The sequence below is a fragment of the Canis aureus genome, chromosome 34 (assembly GCF_053574225.1).
Source record: "Canis aureus isolate CA01 chromosome 34, VMU_Caureus_v.1.0, whole genome shotgun sequence".
Taxonomy (NCBI): Eukaryota; Metazoa; Chordata; class Mammalia; order Carnivora; family Canidae; genus Canis; species Canis aureus.
This window is the reverse complement of record NC_135644.1, coordinates 3,383,572-3,405,408: the sequence shown is the minus strand read 5'-3', so window position 1 is coordinate 3,405,408 and position 21,837 is coordinate 3,383,572. Positions and strand designations below refer to the sequence as shown.

The following is a 21,837-nucleotide window of genomic DNA, read 5'->3' as shown; positions in this document are numbered from 1 at the left end:
GCTCAGTGTGGAGTCCACTTGAGATTCTCTCTCCCTCTCCCACCTCTCTCTCTCTCTCTCTCTCTCTTTCCCTGTCTCTCTCTCAATAAATAAACCAAAAAAATAAATAATCTTTTAAAATAAATGAATAAACAATTAAAAGAAAAAGAAAACGGTTAGGATACACTTGAGAATACTTTGATGTATTTGGTCACTAAAACTTGAATATCAAAATTTCGTGGTGAGTCACCTTTCATCCTTTTTTCAAGAACTAAATTGGTTCTCTGAAGAACTGCAAAGACTTCCATCAGAATAAAGCATTTTACTAGATGATAGAAACCCGTTTGGGTGGACAAAATGGCTATAATTTTCACCAGATACTCCTGGAAAACTTACATGACATGGTATAATATAAATTCTCTTTAACTGTAGCCTCGATTTTTAAGAGTCAGTTGAGGGTAAAGAAGCAAAAAAATATAGTTACTCTGTTAGGATAAAGCTCTGCAACAAAGCATGTTTTATAATCTCCAGGATATACTGACAGAAAAAAAAAAGAATTGATATATTTCATACATTTTTGAAAGCTGCTTTCAGAATGAAAAGGAACTATAAGGGATTATTTGGTTTTAAAGGTTGAGGGGAGAAAATCCAGAATTTCTTTTAAAGCTACAGCAACACCTGTGTACCTCCCTACCTCTACAGCCTCAGGATTAACAAGTAAACATGTTCATTATAATGGTGATGTCAGTGGTAATAACCCAGTTTTTTGGGGGATGTGGAGGATTCTGAGAATTACTACTAAATGAACTTTTTAATTTTAGAATATCACCTGATTATTTGATTTAATTGTCCCTTCTCTGAATAGAGCTGATTATTGCTCATGCTATCCGAGGATTGAATCAAAGAAGAAATTGATGTTTTTATATTATTTTCAGACTCTTTTTGAAAAAAAAAAAAACTAAAATTTCTGAAACACGAGATGTCTGAGTGATTCAAACTTTCCATTCAAATTAACATGCCGGTAGCTTGAGAACTTCTTAAAAATTCAGACTCTCAAGGCTCCAAGCCCAGAGCCGACTAAATCAGAATCCGCACCTTGACAAGTAATTCAAATGCACATTCATTTTTGAAACACACCGACTCAAACAGTTCCCAGATGGTTTAAGAGTGCTCACATCTGAAGAAGAGAAATGTCCTCACAAGTGAAGTTGGCTTCACTAAACACGAAAACAACGAAACAACCACTACAACAGCGAGACGTGGAGAAAAATAACAAGAATCCAACTTTGGGAACAGTTTTCCTTCCCACTGAAAATATTCCATCAGTTTCAGATTCCTGGATGGGGCCATGAACACAAGTGAAACCTTGAATTTCTTGTTGTAGAGTCAGTAGGTCTTTCTAAACTTTTAACACCAACAGCTACAGTGGGCTGGAAAGAAACCTATGTTTTTCGGATCTTCATCATCTACAGAAAAATAAGCAGTTCCAAGGACACAGTCAGTCAACGATTCATTAGGCTCTTAGGGCTTTTCTGCGGCGTCTCTAATTTCAATGACCTAAAAATTCATCAAAGTATACTGGGCTTTGCCAGTGAATTATGCAATTTGTCCCTCTCTGTTATTCGCATCATAATCATACCTCCATTCCCCCAAACTGTAAGAAATTACCGAGAGTCTATCCCAATTTGGTACTCTGGCCAGCCGGGTGGACCTAGATACCCAAAGATCTCCTGTTTCCACAGTTATTGACACAGCAGGACTTTGCTATGTGCTTAAAAAAACACAGACATATGGTTCCTTGAGGATTCAACCCTATTTTAAGTCTATTCAGTACAAAAGATCACTAGGAAAACTACAATTAGAACTAGGTTTAGAGAAATGTCAAGTTCTTCCCAGAAACTCTTTTACCATGTTGCTTAAATGCTTCTTTTTAATGCACGTTTCTCTCAGGAAAAACAAAACAAAACAAAACAAAACCTTTTTCTGTGTTTGTTTTTAATATGATGACCAATTACAATAAAATCAGTTAATGGTGACAAAAATGTAAGTTGTTTAATATTTAGAACTGCTCTGGCCTACATAATGGGCCTAGTTATTTTCCTTTTTTTTTATTTTGGGATTTAGATGTCCATAGACGACTAAATCATACTCCCACTTCATAGCACATTGTTATCACTCATTTATGTAAGACCTTTCCCTTGTTTTGTTCTATTTTTTTTATCCTTGATCCTCACTCCAAAGAGACATTTTTAAATATTCATGAGTGTTATACACTATGTAGTTTTGATACATATTTTTATGGTTTTAGTGTATATAAATTATTTTTATGGGTTTAAGTGTATATAAATTATATTGTCCAAAATTACATTGTTTTATATATATTTTTACATGTTTCTGTATATCTAGTTAATGTTTCTTCCTACTGCACATGATCAATAATGCCCATCCCTTTATTAGTTATCCATTCCCCTGGGAACGCAGACATTTAGATCGTCTCCCATGCAGGCTACCCCAAACTATGCAAAAGTTTTATTGAAAGTTGTATGGGGCTTTTGCAGGAATTTATCTGAAATGTTATCACAGGAGTGGAATTTCTGAGTCATAAGCGTCTACGTACATTAATTCTACTAAGTACTCTTGGAATGTTGCCTTCTTGTGTGAGTGACCCGGTTTATCATCACATCAGCCGTGTCCAAGAGTTTTGTTCTCCCACATTTTCCTCAGCACTGGACTAGTCCATTTTTAGAAAATGTCGTATTCCATGTCCTTGTCTTATTGCGCACTTTCTGGACTGTGTGTTAGTCATCGAGGCATTCCTTTCCCCCCTCCCCCGCAGATTATGTTTTACCCTTCCATTTTCTTCCATTAGGTTCCCCAGTATCATCTTGCCATGGGGTTCTTTCTGTTGTCTAGAACTATAAATCAATTCTGTCCAACAAAAATTTTTGAAGTGCTGAAAATATTACATATTGGCACTATCCAGTACTGTCATTACTGATCTCGTGTGGCTTCTGAGCACTTGAAATGCTCACCTCGGGACGCCTGGGTGGCTCAGCAGTTGAGCGTCTGCCTTCAGCTCAGGTCATGACCCCGGGGTCCTGGGATCGAGTCCCGCGTTGGACTCCCTGCATGGAGCCTGCTTCTCCCTCTGCCTGTGTCTCTGCCTCTCTCTGTGTCTCTCATGAATAAATAAGTAAAATCTTTAAAAAAAAAAAAAACTAAAAAAAAGAGAAAGGTTTACCTCAATATATTTTAATTAATTTAGACGAAAATTCATATAGCCACATGTGGCTAATGGCCTGCAATACTTAATATGCTGCTTTAGGTATAAATGCCTTGTTTCTAGTTAATGTTTTTCCTATTTATCATCTGCTAATTTTAGATCACTTTCTTTTATGCAGAAACTCCTTGTTTGGATAGATTCCCGGCTCAAAAGAGCGTCAGGGAAATGATAAAATGCATCTTTTTCAGTGCGTCATATCAGGGGGGACATGATGCCAGTTTGCTCCATCACTTCTTATGTTAACTTTGATCACAGTCAAAGTGATGTCTGCCGGGCGTCTATACTGTAAGCTGTGCATGGTTCCTTGCAAGTAAGAAGTATTTTGTGGGGGAAATATTTTGAGACCACATAATATCCTGTTTTCCATTAAACTCTCACCCACTCGTTTTAAGTATCTATTAATGACTAAATCAATTATTACTGTGATGTTTGTGAAATGGCGATTTTCTTGATTCCAAAGATGTTTCTCCATTTAGCAGATTACATCATATTATATAAAAAGGCTTTTTTCTTCTCCACCATTTATGCATTTACCTATTTAGATTAATACATATTCATGGGTTCCTGTTTTATCTAGTGCTTATCTATTGTTAAATGTCATTGTTCATTTGATGCTAAACATGCCCGGTATTTGGTTAGAGAATGACTCTGGAAGCTGACTTCTGTTTATTTCTGACATGTCCTGTTATTCTTCAGACATTTCCTCACTGGCCAGCACAACATGATATTTTAAGTTCATGTTTCCTTTTTGGTCCTAGCCCTAGAATCACCCATTTAAGCCAAGAAGCCCTGGTGCTTGGTGTAGGAACAAATAAATATGGGAGCTAGACGACTTTCCTCCTGGAATTTTGCTTAAAGCCTTCTCGGTGAACAGAGCTAGAAGGTGTCCTTCTCTTTCTCTCTCTCTCCCTCCACCTTTGTCTCTGTCTCCATCCCCTGTCTCTATCTGTATCTCATTCTGAGTTTATGTAAATATATTCTAGTCCAATAGCCAACAAAAGAAGGTTCGGGCTAGTCTTCCCTCTATTCTTAGTTGTTTTTCTTTATGTGAGCTTCTCCATTTCACCTGACAATAATCTGTAGACCTTATTTGAGTCCCGAGGTGAAGTTGGCCATCTCCAAAGACAAGGTGTCTTCCTTGTCTTTCCTTTTGTGAAGAGCCTACAGGTACTGCTAATCTAGGAGCTCTGATGGCAGGTTGGTCTTGAAATTTTCCCTTGAATTCTGCTCTTTGTTTGGGAGGTGATTTCTCATAATTACATCAAAGGGATGGCAACGCTGAACTGACCTCTGCTTTCCTCTGACCCTGATGGTAAAACTTTTTCAACCCAGTCTTCGTGGGTAGAGGGCATTCTGTGAGACTTCCGGTTGCGCAGGCCCAGAGCTGTCCTTTCTATCTATGCACCTTGCTATGGGTCCAGAACTAAGATACGGAAAATGGACTCAGGGCAAAAGTTGCTTTTGTGCATTTATTTCTTATTTTTCTGGAGATTTCTTACCTCTGCAATGCTTTCGAGAGGAGGTTTTGATATTTTATCCAGGCTTTTATTCATTTCCAGTGGGAGCGTTGCCCCCAGTGATGTGATGATAACCTTCTTCACAGAAATATGGGTTCTGGTCTTAATTCTTCAGCAATTTTTTTTTTCTTATTAAGAAATTCTTTTACATGAACTTAATTTATATGAACTTATAACCTACCCCTGAATGAAACTGGATTCACGTACAGCCCAGGATAATATTTAACTGCACTTTAATGTTGATTTTTTTACAATAAAGTTTCTATCAGCAGAACCGAAGTGATATTTTAAGCTTTGACATCACTTTTCAACAGCGTCATAGAGACATACACTATATATAGTACAATCCATGAATTCATAGTTTCGTTATTTGAATGGTTTTTAGTATATTCACAGAGTTGTAGGTCTCTCACTTTTAAGACTTTTAACTTAACCTTCAAAAAAATACTGACATTCATCTCCACCCACCACTTACCCAGCCACCCATTTCTCTCCCTCTGAATTGGCATATTCTAGACTTTTATATAAGTAGATTCATACAATATATTGTTTTTTTGTGACTGGCTTATTTTGCTTACTATGATGTTTTCAGACTTTACCCCTGTAGTGTGACTCACTTCCTCATCCATTTCTGTTGCTAAATAACATTCCATTGTTTACCACGTTTTGTTTCTGTATTCCTCAGTTAACTGATAGTTGAGTTGTCACCACTTTGGGCTATTATGAATAATGCTGCTATGAACATGTCTGTTTTCTTATGGACATACGTTCTCATTTCTCTTGAGTGAATATCTGTGTTATTATATGGACGCGCGTTTTCATTTCTCTTGGGTGAAATGGTTGTGTCATGTGACAGTTACATTTAATAATTTAAAGAACAGCCAAATTGCTTTCCAAAGTCATTGAACTATTTCATATTTACATCAGCAATATACGACTTCCAGTTTCTTTACATTCTTTCCATCAAGCATTGTTTGCTTGCTTGCTGGCTGGCTGGCTGTTTTTTTTTTTTTGTGTTTTTCTTTCTTTTTTGTTTGTTTGTTTGTTTGTTTTGCTTGCTTGCTGGCTGTTTCTGTTTTTCTTTTTTTTTAAATTGCAGCCATCAGAATGGATATGAAGTGAAATGTCACTTTGGTTTTGATTTGAATAACCTAAATGGCTAATGATTTGGAGTATCCTTTCATATGCTTATTGGTCATTGTGCATCTTCTTTGGAGAAATATCTATTTAGATTTTTTTACCCAATTTTAATTGGATTATTTTTTTTAAATTATTGAGTTGTAAGAGTTCTTCATATATCCCAGATGTAAGGTACTTATCAGATACCTGATTTCCAAATATTTTCTTCCATTCTGTGCATTCCCTTCTCAGATTTTTATTTATGGTGTCATTTTTGTAATAAAAGGTTTGTTGTTGTTGTTGTTGTTTTGATGATTACCTGCCTTTATTACTGGAGGTTTTGGTGTTCTGAGAAGTCTGTGCCTAATCAAGGTCACAGATTTAGTCCTATGTTTACTTCTAAGACTTTTATTATTTTGCTCTTACATTATTGTCTATGATCCAATTTAAGTCATTATTTTGTATGAGGTGGGAAAAGAGTACTACCTCACTCATTTGTATGTGATTATCTGCTAGTTCTATATATATTTGTTTCTAAAAATATTTTTTATTTATTTGACAGAGAGAAAGAGTAGAACACACAAGGGAGGAGGGGCAGAGAGAGGAAGAAACAGATTCCCCGCTGAGCAGAGAGCAAAGTGGGGCTCAATCCCAGGACCCTGGGACCATGACCTGAGCCAAAGGCAGACGCTTAACCTACTGACCACCCAGGCGCCCCTAGTTCCATATCTTAAAAGGAGTTTTTTTCTCCACTGAATTGTCTTTACATCCTTGTAGAAAATACTCATAAATGTAAGGTTTATTTTTGGACTACCCACATTATTGCATCAACATCATGGATGTCTGTTCTCATGGTAGTAGCACATCTTCATTACGGTAGCTTTATAGGAAATTTTGAAATAGGGACATGTCTTTCCTCCAGTTTTACTCTTCTTTTCAAGATTATTTTGGCTCTTTATGGTTGCTCGCCTTTCCATATGAATTTTAAGATCAGCTCATCAGTTTCTGCAAAATATGTAGGTAAAATTGTCAAAAAGATTGTGCTGAATCTGTAGATCAATTTGGAGACTTTTCCCATTTTAACAAATCATATATTTCAATCCATAAACATGTGATGTATGTTTAACTATTAAGATCCTCTTTATTTCAGTAGTTTTTATTATTCATGTAAGCATCTTCCACTTTTGCTCTAGTTATATATAAGCTTTCTATTATTTTTAATGCTGGCATAGATGAAATTGATTTTTAATTCATTTTTAAGCACTTCTAAGTAGTGTTTAGAAAGACAGCTGATGTTTGTATTTAGATCTTATATATCACAAACTTGCTGACTTGTGCAATAGTTCTAATAGCTTTTTTTTCTTTAGTGGATTTCTTTAGATTTTCTTTCTATAAGATCATACTATCTGAAAATAGAGATGATTTCACTTTTGTTTTCCAATCTGCATTCATTTTATTTTATGTTATTATCTAATTGCCTTGGCTAAAACTTCCAGCACAATGTTGAATGGAAGAGGCAAATCAGTAATTCTTCTTTTTCTGTTATCTTGAGAAAGCATTCAGCATTTCACCAATCAGTAAAATGTTGGCAGTGAAATTTGTGTAAATATATTTTGTCTAGTTGAGGAAGTTTCCTTCTATTCTAAGCTTGTGGAGTGTACTTATGCTGAACAAGTATTGAATTTTTTCAAATATTCTTTCTGTATTTTGAAATGATCTTGCATTTTTTTTTTGTTGTTGTTATTTGTCCTAGTAATATGTTGTATAACATTGGTTTAGGATGTTAAAACCAATCTTGTATTTCTAAGATACGTCCTACTTGGCTTTGATTGCTTTTTGGTGTTAGGTTGGATTGCTTAACTTCAGGAATCTGAATTATTGGTCATGGCTTCAAAGCCGAGACAAACAGGTATGAATTTAAATAGTCGCTCATTACACCTGAAGTTTAGAGATGCTACTTTAATCCTTTAGGTCTTTTTCCTCTAAACTATAAATTAGGGTTTCTAATAACTGTCTTCAGCATTGTTGTTAAGAATTTAACAGAAACACTTAAAGGATGCCTGGGTGGCTCAGTGGTTGTGCATCTGCCTTTGGCTCAGGTCGTGATCCTGGGGTCCCGGGTTCAAGTCCCACACTGGGCTTCCCTCAGGGAGCCGGCCTTTCCCTCTGCCTGAGTCTCTACTTCTCTCATGAATAAATAAATAAAATCTTAAAAAAAAAAAAAAAGAAGGAAACACTTAGCTTGGTGCTTAGTACACTGTTGCTACTCTTTAAAATCATATTGTCTGGGGGGCACCTGGGTGGTTCAGTCGGTTAAGCGTCTGCGTTTGGCTCAGGTCGTGATCTCAGGGTGCTGGGATGAGGGATCCAGCCCTGAGTCAGACTCCCTGCTCAGCTCACCCCCTCCGTCTTCCTCTGTCCTTTTCCCTACTCGTGCTCTCTCACGCGTGCACTTTCTCTCACATAGATGAATAAAATCTTTAAAAATAAAATAAAATTACATTGTCTAATAATAGTGAAATGCCTCCTGAGGAAAGAAACCAAGGATGAGCAATGAGCGACCGGGTGTCAGAGTGTGTTCTTCACTGATTCCTGCTACTGGGAGCAAGATGCTTCCTAAGCAGGGGCAGCCACTCAGGCCTGAAATCTATCTGTGTTCAACCTGGGGGATTCGGCATGTGCAGTGTCGCAGATACTGGGGATAACTCAAGACAGCTAGGATGTGGGTTCAGGGCCTTAGAGGGAAAAGTAATAAGTGAGTTGGATGACAGCGAGGCTTATATGATTCAATTCAGTGATTATAGATACTAATTCTACGGAACCCTTAAAACAGTCTTGATAAATAAGTTTGATAAATACATTCTTTATAAATCATTTATTTTTTATTTTTTTTGAAGATTTTATTTATTTATTCATGAAAGACACAGAAAGAGACAGAGTCAGAGACACAGGCAGAGGGAGCAGCAGGCTCCATGCAGGGAGCCCGACGTGGGACTCGATCCCGGGTCCCTGGGGTCACGCCCTGGGCTGAAGGCAGCGCTAAATCACTGAGCCACCCAGGCTGCCCATAAATCATTTAAGTATAAATATATCATAGGACTGTGTTACTAAAATCAACGTAACTTTCGATTAGAATTGAGAATTCTTTTTTTTTTGACATATTGGTTTTATGATAGATTCTCATCTCTTGAGTAATATTTTTTTTTGTTTGAGCAATTTTAAAGTGTTTTTAACAAGTCTCCCTATTCCTCACTCTCTTCCCTTAATTATAATAAATAACCTAAAAAACTGCAAACTCTTTGGAGTGACATATACGTTGTGGTCATGCTTTTACGTCTCCGTCCTTCTCTCTTACACCCTGTGCCTAGTAACCTCTAGTAATACCAAGCTGCTTCCGTTCTCTGGCTACGAAGTTCTTTTCAAGCCTCCGTAACTACGCACATAGTGTCTCTTCTTGCTGGAAACCTGTTCCAGACATTTCTTTTTTTGGGTAATTACTGCTGATTTTCTATAGCTCGGCTCAGTTGTCACCTTCCGAAGCCTCTCTTGACCCTACGTCCTCCAGAGATTCCCGTGAAATCTCTGCCATAGCACTTATGTTATTAGGTTGACAACATCTATTTATGTCACTGTCCGTCGCACTTGCTCTTCATTCCCTCCCTTCTGGGAACCCCACTTATGTTTGTAAACCTAGAATCTAGCATGATGCTTGGCGAACTGAAGGTCAGTCACAGAACTGGGTGGTCATCTCTGCGTCCCGAATAATGTAACTTCTGGGGTAAAACATTACCCAGTTTGGTCCCCAAATCTAACATATTCTCTAGCTTTAGTTTGACTTGCGCCATCCATTATGGTTACGTCAGATTGGCTGGTTTATTTTCTCTTAAACACACTATTCACCTCACACTTTTCACGTAAGTCTCAGACTTTTCTGAATTTTTAGTCCGGTACGTCTTGATATCTAAAAAGAGGAAGTTCAAATCATGGGTGCCACCCGGTGATGCCACAGAACACTCAGTGATGCAATGAAAGGCATAATCCTGGTAGCGATTGGTTCCTAGAGATGGAGGCACAAGGGAGCATGATGGCAAGTTTCTACAGAAAGATTTAATGTCCCGAAAGGCAGTATAGTAGCAGCACAAAGACGGTTTCAGGAGAAATTTTGTTCAGTGCTTTTCATTTAGTATTTACTTTTAAGTCCTCAATTTTCTTGTAACATCATCTCTGTTTTTTTTGTTTGTTTGTTTGTTTTTGTTTTTTTTTTTTTTTTTTTTTTTTTTTTTTTTTTTTTAAAGCTGCATAGGAAAGCTCAGTGAGCAGATTTCATAAGATGTGAAAAGTGTTTATACGTCGATGGGGTGCCTGGGACATCCGGTTCAGCTCTCAGCCATATTAGCAGAGGCCTGCATGGTGGCCCTGGTCCTGACTGGACACGTTAGCCTCACTACGGGACGGGCACGGGGGGCACGGAAGCCTGCCCCGGGAGGAAGAGCGGGAAGAATGGGGCCACGCAGCTCAGTGGGCAGGGAGTCCTGGCAGGGGCATTTCCGGAGAATAGGACCCAGGAGCTGAGAAAAAGAGCAAGTCTGAGTGCGCGTGAGATTCTCCGTGGTGGGCATTTGCAGGGAGTCGGGGCTACTGAACTAACAGGTAGGAGTTTAAGACGAGGAAATATTTATTATTGTCCTTCTGATCCCATTTTCAGCGCTAGAGCACCGCAGTTAGGGGGAGATCATGAAAGCTGGTGAGTTCTGTTGATCCAAGGCCCCGTCATCGGCTTTCATCACGACAGCACAGCATCGGAGCCAGACTGCTCCTTCCCATCCAGATGCGTGGCCTTGGGCTGGTCCCCGTCTGACCTTGGCCAAGTGTCTGTACAACGTGGGGCAGGTTTTCCTAAACTCTGTGCCCCGGTGTCCTCATCTGTAAGTTGACAATGACAGTAGGGCCGACCTCATGCAGCGGTTGTGAGAAGCACCCCGTGTTCATGCGGGAAGGCGCTGAGGTGAGCCTGGCATGAGTGTTCTGCAATCACTGTCCCTAGTATTGTTGGCATGCATCCTACCAAAGGCTCCAGGAAGTGTTTCTATTCTGCAAATAGATTTTTTTTTCAAGGAAGTCATATCACAGGATAACATATCCTAGAATACGTAAGACAGTAGAAGTTCATATCCTCATCAGATGTAGTTTGTGACATTTGATTTCTGTGGATGCCTTACGTACGTGGTTTGTCCCGGCCTTAGCGTAAACCCTATAGATACCTTTACCAAGTACAGCCACAAACACTGGAGCCCTGTGTTTTTTATGAAAACATTAAACAGAGGCATTATCTATCTCCCTTCTAGAAAAATTTCAATATTGACTATGTAGTTTACTATTTGTTCTTAAAATGCATGCATATTATGTTTCCTAGAAATTGAACATATGGATAAACATTGTTTTCATCATTTTTTCCCCTATATTAAAACACTAGAGGATAAAATTGTATGCAGTCATGTGACGAATCCACTGAGACTAAAGATTATGTGTATGTTTCATGGTCGTCTCCTTCCCCACGTCCTCGTAGTGTTCTAAGCATCAATCATTAAAGTATCACATTATTCTCATTTTGTTTTCCAAACTAGTGTTCTCAGACTTTTAAAGTCTATATGTTTGCTAGATAATTAAATGGTACTTGAAAAGACAGACTTAAGTGTGAATCTAACTTTAAGTTGCTACAACACAAAAGCACAAACACTATAAGCAAATCACTATGGGTACCTATGCATATATAGTCATAATTTTAATAAATGAATTCATGCTACATCTGAATATGCCAATAAGCAAAAGTGCATCCTTTATATTAGTAGCTGAATAGTAATTTATCAAGTGGATAGAATATCATTACTTTCAAATGAATTTTTAGTGACTCATATGTAACTTAAGTCTAACCTGTGCATATATGTTAATAATTTCAATAAATGAATTCATGCTAAGTTACATATTTCTACATTTGAAATATTATTCTTCATTTAAAATGGATTTTTTGAAGTAAAATAGTAATCTGTGTCTAAGATTATCATACTTCTTCATCGGAAGGATGCTCATCAGTGACTGAGAACTGTTTCACAGAACAGAGAAGCTAGAAATAGGTTGACTCATGTTTCAAAAGGGACCGTAGCTATGATCGTGTCTAGAACTGAATACATACTTTTTTTTTTAAAGGATTTTGTTTATTTATTAGAGAGAGAACACAAGTAGGCAGAGAGGCAGAGGGAGAGGGAGAAGCAGGCTCCCTGCTGAGCAGAGGGCCTGACGTGTTGCTCCATCCCAGGACCCTGAGATCATGACCTGAGCTGAAGGCAGACGCTTAACCAACTGAGCCACCCAGGTGCCCCAAAAATATACTTTAAAAAGTGTAATAGGATTTAATGTCCTGGATAATCAATTCATAATATCATTGAGTCATATGCATTCTGACATAGCCTGTTCAATACGTGTAACTAATTCAAGAACAAAACATAAAAAATGAAAATTCTGCTTTGTAGAAGTTGGAGAATTTTGACTTTTTTTCCATCTTGGAATAATACCCTTGACCAGTTTTCAACAAAATGTTCAAAAGAAAAATTATCTAAGGGCGCCTGGGGGGCCCTGTCGGTGAAGCATCTGCCTTGGGCTCAGGTCGTGACCCCAGGGTCCCGGGGTGGAGCCCAGGCCCGGCTCCCTGCTCAGAGGGGCACCTGCTTCTCCTTCTCTCTCTGGCTCCTCAGGAAGTAGCGTATTTAAAATGGAGTTGAAATTGATATTCTAAACCAGAAACATGATTTGTAATTAAGGTATCAAATTCTGACTGTCCTCTAAGTCCTCCAGTGTCACAGAATATTTATTTCTTTTAGTAAAACAACAAGAACAGGCACAACAAAACCCGAAAACCTTTACTGATCTGTCCTCACGGACAGGAAACCGAGGCACCTGTCCCCCCCGGCCCCCCAGAACACACACCCGCACACACAGCCTCCCGTAAACCACTGTCTTCTATGGGAGTGTCTATCTCCACTCAGGCCTCCTTTTGCTTCCCGTCTTCTGAATTAGCAATTTTAACTTTTTGCCTGATAGCTAACAGCTCTCTTTCCTGACCTTGCGTCTATTCCGACATACCTCAGTACCCATCCTTTCGCTTTACTCCTGAAACACGATCACGTCTTTATTGTCTCCACCTGAGTTTTATCAAAGATGAAGGGCCGCGGAGAAGAGTTTTACCACAAGGGTGCAAGTGAAGGATTGAAAATGCAATATGAGTGTTTTCCTTTCATACTGATTTTTCTCTGTGTGTGTTTTCCCTTTGAAACCTGTCACCTAATCATCTCGGTGGGCTTCCTGCCCTATCCTTTTTTTTTTTTTTTTTTTTCTGTTTGTTGTTCTTTCCAAGAGCCTTAGAAATATGAAATACCTCAACTTCTTCAGATAAAGCATTTTCTTACTTTTCTTACCTGTGGCCCCTGCTAGGAATGCAAAGGAAGGGAGTGGTGTGAGAAGACTTCCCTGCGTTCACCCCAGAGAATCCATCAAAGTACCTTCTCTGTGAATACTGTTGTGTTACGGACCCGAGTCTCAATGCCGCATTTTAAAATATTTTCTTCCTACGCTTTGATTTGTGTTTCACTACCTCTAAGTCGTATGAACGTCTTAAAATCATCACGCTGTTTCCCTGATTTAATTAATGCCACTACGCTCTGTATTCTTTCATGGATTTTAATGACAGAACGGTTGTTAGATGAAAGTACACCATTGATCCTATACATCAACCATGCTTCGATTAAAAAGGTTTTTTAAATATTTTATTTATTTATTCATGAGAGACACAGAGAGAGAGAGAGAGAGAGAGAGAGAGGGAGAGACACAGGCAGAGGGAGAAGCAGGCTCCCTGCAGGGAGCCCGATTTGGGACTCGATCCCAGGACCCTGGGGTCACGTCCTGAGCTGAAGGCAGGTGCTCAACCGCTGAGCCCCCCAGAGATTAAAAAGTTTTTTAAACATCATTGGTCTATTCCTTCACTCGTGTTTAGTTTTATTATATCATTTGTATAGGCTTATATAAACACTAGCATTTAAAATGACACCTTCTAAAAAAAATAAGTCAAAAAATTAAAAAAAATTAATATACTAGCTGACCAGCCATACATTTGAATTAAAAGATGGGATTCAGTATTTTGCAGTTTCGTGTGCTCACATTTAGAATGTATATTTTAGCAAAAGGTACACTCGTCTTGAACATTTCATTTATATCATAATTTGTGGTTCACATTTACCTTTTTGCTGTATAAATTCTCTTAGGCCACTACTGATTCCTCCTGACGGAGAGCAAAGTGAGGCGCAGAGAGAGGGTTAGTGGGTGGCTCAGCAAAAGCAGCTACAAGTGAGATGCGCCATCACATGATGCAAGATCTCAGGGCAATTATCTTTACCCTTTCAGTCTTGTTTTCATCATATGTAAAATGGGAAGAATAATGTTCACATGAGGATTAGTACCGTCAGGGCTCAGATAATTTAAGCCTCGTGCTCATTTGTGGCCATAAATAAATGTTAGTCTTTCCCTTCCTTATTATGTCTTCTCCACCCAAATTTTAGTTTGAAGTTTTTCAAGTTAAAATGCCTCTCTTTGCAAAATATCCCTTTTCTTTTGGATACCTGAAACATATGATTATTTCCAAATGGGCTTTCCCTGCCGTGCTAACAGTGTATCAAATGCACAGACTATCACTCCCATTTGGAGTTCAAGACAAAGCAGAATTAACCACAGGGGCTGATCCTGCTGCCACTAATGGGAGGGACAGCAGGTCTCCATATATTGTTCTTCTTATTACGGAAGCCATGGTTGCATTATGAGTTTTGCAAGGCATCTGGGGAGCTCATATGATGTGACACCTACAATGTCATGCTTGCTTTTTGAGAAAATATTTTCTAAAAATGCATAAAGCTAAAAGTTTTGAGGACTATTATTTTACCTTATTTTGTTCCCAGCAAGACAATTTCATTTTGTAGCCAGGAAATTTAAAAAAAAAAAAAAAAAAAGGAAGAAAAAAAGAAAACAAAAGAAATGTATGCCTTTAGGATGTAGTAGAACTAGTCTAAAATTAATTAAGCATCCAGCTTTTCCTTTTTTTTTTCTTTTTTTTGAAATCTGCATTATTCTCTCTCTTTCAGATTTTCTCTCCTCTCTTCCGTGTGATCATCTTTTGGCATAATATGTCTCCTAACAATGATGTAAAACCTCTTAGATGTTCCCAAAATGCAGCATTAGAAAATATACAAATTCCTCATCTACTCCAAAAGAATCCATAATAGCACCTTGGCCTCTAAATAGTCGTGATTAAATGTAGTCATGGAGCATCCCCGCTCAAGTTATTAGAGGGCGTGTGACTAGCTCTTTGAGAGAAGATACCTTTGCTGAATGGGTAACACAAGCTTCACGGTACTTTAACTTTAAAATATTTATTATGTCTTTTAAATTTTATTATTATGTAATCATAAAATAGTAGTCATGAGTCATGAGCTTCTTAATTTGTTGTATGATTCTAACGATAAAAACAAAGAATAAGAACTGCTGTATGCAACATTATAATCGAATGAAATTAAATGTAACAGAAAATATTAAGTAATTTCTATGTAAGCTCTAGCAAATCTGTCTCCTTAAAATGCCCAAGAACACTTCCATAGATTCAACAGAGCAGGAATTCTAGAAACGAGTCACTAATATCTTTGCCTTTAAAAGGAAGATACTCAGAATATGCACCTCTTATGTCCCAGCCACGCACCCTTGTCAAAAAAGTTGGCCTCTGTCTCCATCACTCCGTGGGAACTGCCCTCTTCACCTTTCATTGCGTTATTCACACTTTCCCGAGATGCCCTCTCTAGCCTTCCATACCTTCCTGTTATTATTTACTGATTATTGCTCTTTCTATTAAAGATTTTACTTCTTTCTCCCTGGAAAACATCATCCTAACTACTGGCTTTGCATTTGGTATCAGCTCCATCCCTATTTCATTTTCCACCTTGTGATCATATCTGTTCTTTAAAGATTTATTTATTTATTTATTTATTTATTTATTTATTTATTTGAGAGAGCACAAGAGAGTGTGCGTGTGCAACCGTGTGTGGATGCACCTGCAAGCGAGGGGAGAGGCAGAGGGAGAGAGAGAATGTCAAGCAGATCCCCGGCTGAATGCAGAGCCCGACACAGGGCTCCATCCCACCACCCTGAGATCACCATGTGAGCCAAAATCAAGAGCCTGACACTCAACCAACTGAGCCACTCAGGTGCCCCGTGTAGTTGTATCTGTTTTTTTTTTTTTTTTTAATGCAAATCTGATCAGCTTCCACCCTTGCTTAAGAGCCTTCACTGATTTCCCCATCAGCTTTCATACTTTCACAGACATTCAGACTCCTTAGCGTACAGAGAGACGGCTTCCTAATCCCACCTCGGTCTTGCCTTTCCATAGCTACCACCAGAAACCTCGCCTTACTCCACAACATACCCCAGGCTCTCCAGCTACACCACATGGCTCGTGACTTTTCAAAAGTGCAATATTTCATAATTGTATATATAATTAATTTTCCTGGAACAAAATCCGGTGCTCCCTTCTCTCATGTGCTGACTCCTATTGAGTTTTCAGTGAATTAAGTATCATTTTGAAACAGTACTGATTCCCTCAACTCGAAGAATTTTGCTCACCATTGTGTGTCCATCATAGTCTTCTTTATTTTTTTTAAGATTTTATTTATTTATTCATGATAGAGAGAGAGAGAGAGAGGCAGAGACACAGAGAGAGAGAGATGCAGGCTCCATGCTGGGAGCCCGACGCAGGACTCGATTCCAGGACCCAGGGATCAGAACCTCAGCCAAAAGCAGAGGCTCAACCACTGAGCCTCCCAGGTGCCCAGAACAAATATTTTTTTAAGCACGTGTTTGTTCTCATCACTCTTTTAGACATTAGGGATATGACAATGAAAAACAAAACAAAACAAAACAATGAAAGCTCCTGACTTCATAGAACCTAGAGGGAATGAGATTACAAAAGATGTATAATGTAATATCAAGTAGCGATTTCTTCTTATTCTGTTTTCTTCCTTCATTTCAATTTTGTGAGATTCTATTGACACATCTTGAAGTTTACTGATTCTTTTCTCAGCTGTGCGACATCTACTGATGAGTCCGTTGAAAGCCTTATCCATTTAGGTAAACCGTTTTTTTTATTTCTATCATTTTCATGTGATTCTTTCTTAACTATTATTTCTTTGTTTGCCTAACCCATCTATTCTTGCATTTTGCCCACTTTTTCCATTAGAGACTTTAACACATCAGGATTGTCTTAGATTCCCTCTCTGATAACACCAACAGATATGTTGTATCTAAGTCATGAGCCTTGTTCTAGGGCTTTATCTTTTTTTTTTTTTTTTCCTTCAGGCTGTTTCTTTTTCTTACCTTTTAGAATGCTTTGTAATTTTTGATAGCTGGACATGAATCAGGTAATGAACAGACGACCTCTAGGGTTCTTGACTGTGTGTGCCTTTCTACCTTTGTGTTCCCCTATGCACTTCTCCTCAGAAAAAGTGGGCATAGTGCAACTCCTTCAGCTCTACTGCACTATGAGCCCTATGGATGGGTTGGGAAGGTGTGGGGAGAGGGAGCATTTAAAACCTTTCACTGTTAGCCCTCTACTATATCTCTGTCTCAGGGCTATGACTGTCCTCGCTGCTTCTCCCGTGATACACAGTCTGTCTCCCAAGCTACTACTCCTTTTTTTTTAAAATTATTATTATAGAATTCCTACCCTATGTTTTTGAAGCCATGCCCCTTGTTGACCATGTCAACTCCACAACTTTAATGAGGCAGGAAGACTATAGGGAACGTAAATTCCTTTTCCTGGCTAGAACAACATCTTTGAATTGAGACATGGAAATAACCTTATCCCTTGGGAGTGAGTGGGTTTCAGTTATAGACAAGGCTCTTGGCTTATTTCACATTAGTTTTTCTTCCCAACCACCTTCCAGGGACACAAGGGACTTTCTCAAACTATCCTAATGAGAACCTGGTGCAATTCATAAAAAGAAAGCCTAGAGAAATATCTGTGGTCCCTCTAAGATTTCGGCCACCAGGAGATCCTGTCTCACACACTAGACCATAGAATTCATCAGTTAACATTGGGAAGCTCCTACCAGTTCGTGGCCCCAGCAATTTCTGATCTGAGTAAGCAGATATTCCTTACCGTATCTCCAAACGTGCTTGTGTCTCCAGATTCTGAAGTGGTGTTTCACCCTGTAACCTCTGTTCTCTCACAGTTCTGAGAAAAAGAATTGATTTCATTTTTTGTAGGTTGTTCTTGTTGTAAGGACAGGGGCGAAGGACTTCCAAGCTCTGCACATGTCAGAGCTGAAGCCAGAAGTCTTTATCCTCTTCCTACTCTCTCCCCACTTTGCCATTCTTCTGCCACTGTTTCCTGAGATCTCAAATAGACCACTTAAACTCCGCTCCTTGTCTCACTGTCTATTTCTGGGTGAACTCAAGCTGGGAAAACCAGGGAGACCTTTTACTAGAGAAATTTTCTGTCTTACCCTGGGTCACTGTCATAGCTTAGACAGTAACAAATACACATCAGATCATTATACCCCTTTCCAGAAAACGGCTGCTGCCTATAAAGTCAAGAAACAAAGACCCTAAGTTACTACCACTCATAGTCTACACCGAAACTCTTTGTGACATCGATGTATATAGAATTTCCGTGTTGGAATTATTGATCTCTATCTGAGATTTTTATAAGTATAAACTAGAATTCTACACGCTTCAGCTAGCATTCAGCTTCAGAAAACCTGATATACTTTTTTTTTTTTTTTCCGGTTTGCCTTGAAAATGAGATTCCCCCCACAGCCTTGCTTTACACATGGGGAGACTGCAGAGTAATGTTAAATTTCAGCCAACTATGAACACATGCTGTCCCTTCTATCTTTCCAAACATGAAGGGGAAAATGTAACTCGATTTTCTGTTACCTCCTCAAGTTGACTAAATTCTGTCTTAAATTAACCAGAGAGCCTAACGAGTGCTAGTCACAGGCTAGGGCTTCCTGTAAGGACCCACGGATAAAAAGAGAAATAGATGTCTCCAAAGAGGCAAGCCAAGTGAGGTGAACAAGAATGCACTCTGATCGCTACAGCTTGGGGATCCATTCTCCTTCTACGTGAGTAGGCTCTATGGTTAGAAACCGTGCTAGTTATCCAGTGGTTGTTATCAGCCAAACAAAAGAGGAGAAACAGGTAAAACTTTATGAATGAATACTCTTGCGTTGAAACTAATTCTGAAAGAAGTTACCAGTTTTGAGAAACAACTTTGTCCGGTTCTCGTAAATGTGGACATTAAAGTATACTTCATCCTTGCTGTTGGATTGTACTCAATTTTGCTCGCCAGAGTTGTCCATAGAAGTATGATATTCAAAACACAGTTTTGTTTTTCTTTTGTTTTCTATTTCTGCCTTCAACTTTCATGGGGGTAAGGATGAGTTTGCATTTCTATGGAATCCTTTTTTTAAAAAACCTCACATTTATTTTTTTTTTAAGATTTTATTTATTTATTCATGAGAGACACAGAGAGAGACACACAGAGAGAGAGAGAGAGAGAGAGAGAGGCAGAGACACAGCCAGAGGGAGAAGCAGGCTCCATGCAGAGAGCCCGATGGGGGACTCGATCACTGGACTCCAGGATCGCGCCCCAGGCCAAAGGCAGGCGCCAAACCACTGAGCCACCCAGGGATCCCCAAAAAACCTCCTCACATTTAAATGCATATATTTTATTATAATTCCATTCAATACATCTATAACTGTCAATAAAATTGTAACTTTCTGACTCAACCTTTAGTCTTCCCTTCTATAATTCTTCAAAATTGTCTTGTTATCCATTTTTCAGCCTTTAAAATAATAGAACCTAGACTTTAAGGAAAGAGCAACGTATATTTCAAGGCAATAGCATAGCCTTTGTCACTCAGGAATGGTTGTCCTCTTGCCTAATAGGGAAAGGATTTAAATCAGATAAAAACTAACATAAGTTTTCCTGTATGCCTTCTTTTGTACTCAATCTCTAATATAGCTTTCAGATTCTAATTCTATATCTGTTTTCCTCCTGAAAAAAAAAAAAACACAACTTTCTCTTCTTCACATTAAAGGGGAAAATAAAAGAGGAAAAGCCATAAAAAGAATGAAACCCTACTATTAGTGGCAACATGGATGGACCTTGAAAGTATTACTTTTACTTTTTTAAGTGAAATAAGTCAGGTGGAGAAAAACAAGTTCTCTATGATTTCACTCATATGTGGAATCTTAAACAAATGAACAAACAAAATAAAATAAAAACAAATTCACAGGAACAGAGAACAGACTAAGGGTAACCAGAGGAGAAGTAGGCTGGAGTGCACAAAATGAGTGAAGTGGATCAAGTATATGGTGATGGATGGTAACTAGACTTGTGGTGGTGATCACTTTATATCCAGATGTTAAATTATAAAGGTGTACACTTGCAATTTATATAATAAAAAAGAGAATGGAAAAAAAGTAAAAAAAAATAAAAAAGAGAATGGAGAGAGAGAATAAAAACTTTTTTTCTAGAATGATGATCATGGGATGATCATAGCATTTCAGCAGAGATCTGCAGGAAGTTAATGACAACTTTGTACAAACATTTGGTGTAAAAACATTCCATGGAGAATAAATAACAGGTCTAAGTATGAAGGTGGGTATATGGTTGATAAAGTTTCGGAAACATTAACAAAAATAGGGTTGGCCAAGGTAAAGTGAGAGCCAGAATGCTAGGAGGTGATGGCAGAGACGTAGCCAGGAACCAAGTGGGGTAGGAATTGTATGTAGGTCATTGTAAGGATATTTATTCTAATGGTGATGAAGGACTATTGGAGACTTTCGAACTGAAGAAAGATATCTTAAATTATTCTAGGAAATGTAGCTTGTAAGCAAGACATTCATAGGAAACACACACAAACACACAAAAGAATTCTTATAATCTTAGCCCTGTTCTTCTTGAAAATCAAGCCTAGGATAAAGACTTCTATGCAGTTATTTAAGAAATTATTCCACGAAGCATAAATGAAGTTCCAGAAAAAAAACAGATAAGTAAGGAAAACTAATACAAGGGTATAGTGATTGTCACTATTACAAGCACTGGCCCTCCATCTCACTGAGACCCTCTGTGGAATCTTAGAAATGGGTGTCAGAGATGACTGGTAGGTGAAAGAAGAAATAATTCATCCTGGAGTTCTTACCGTCCCCAGTGGTCAAGAGCAGATCTATAGTCGTTAACTCCTCAGCATTTTTGGATTGTGTATTTTTTAGTGCTGAGTGGCATCCTACAAACTCCCATTCTATGAATCAGAGAAGTCCCTGGGCAGGAAAGGAAGCTGGGACAAAATGCAGCCACATGGCACTCTGTGAAGCTCCTGGACCGTCTCAGAGTTAATCACTTAAGTAATGACTGGAATAAGAGACACCTCGAAGATGTGCACGATTTTCCAGGAAATGTAGACTCTAGACTATGGATTTCCAAATAAAATGTTTTCTGTCTAGATATTCTTCTAGAAAAAAAAAAAAAAACGTTTTGCCAACTCTTTGATTTTTTTTCATTAAAATCAAAATTTATCAAAGACTTGCTTTTGTTACCTCTTTTTAAAGAACTCACAATAAAATTTATCCTGAATATGTATCATAAAGATGCTTTTATTCTTTTTTGAAGTAAGAGCAGAGAAAGAGACAGAGAGACAGGCGAAGTGAGAGAGACTTTCCTAAGTATTTTAAGTGTTAATTTCATACAAACGTTCCTTTCCAGCATTGAAAATAATTTATATTAAGAGTGCCAAATCTATTTATATTTTGGGGACTTTAATTTCTTTAAAAGGAGTATTCCTAGCA

General features: G+C 38.3%; 1 protein-coding gene across 1 annotated transcript in view; it reads left to right on the top strand.

Moving 5' to 3' along the window:
- The window catches only part of ZNF804A (zinc finger protein 804A), a 272,088-nt gene that overhangs the window by 187,500 nt on the left and 62,751 nt on the right, over window positions 1-21,837 (top strand). The gene's annotated exons all lie outside the window — the stretch shown is intronic.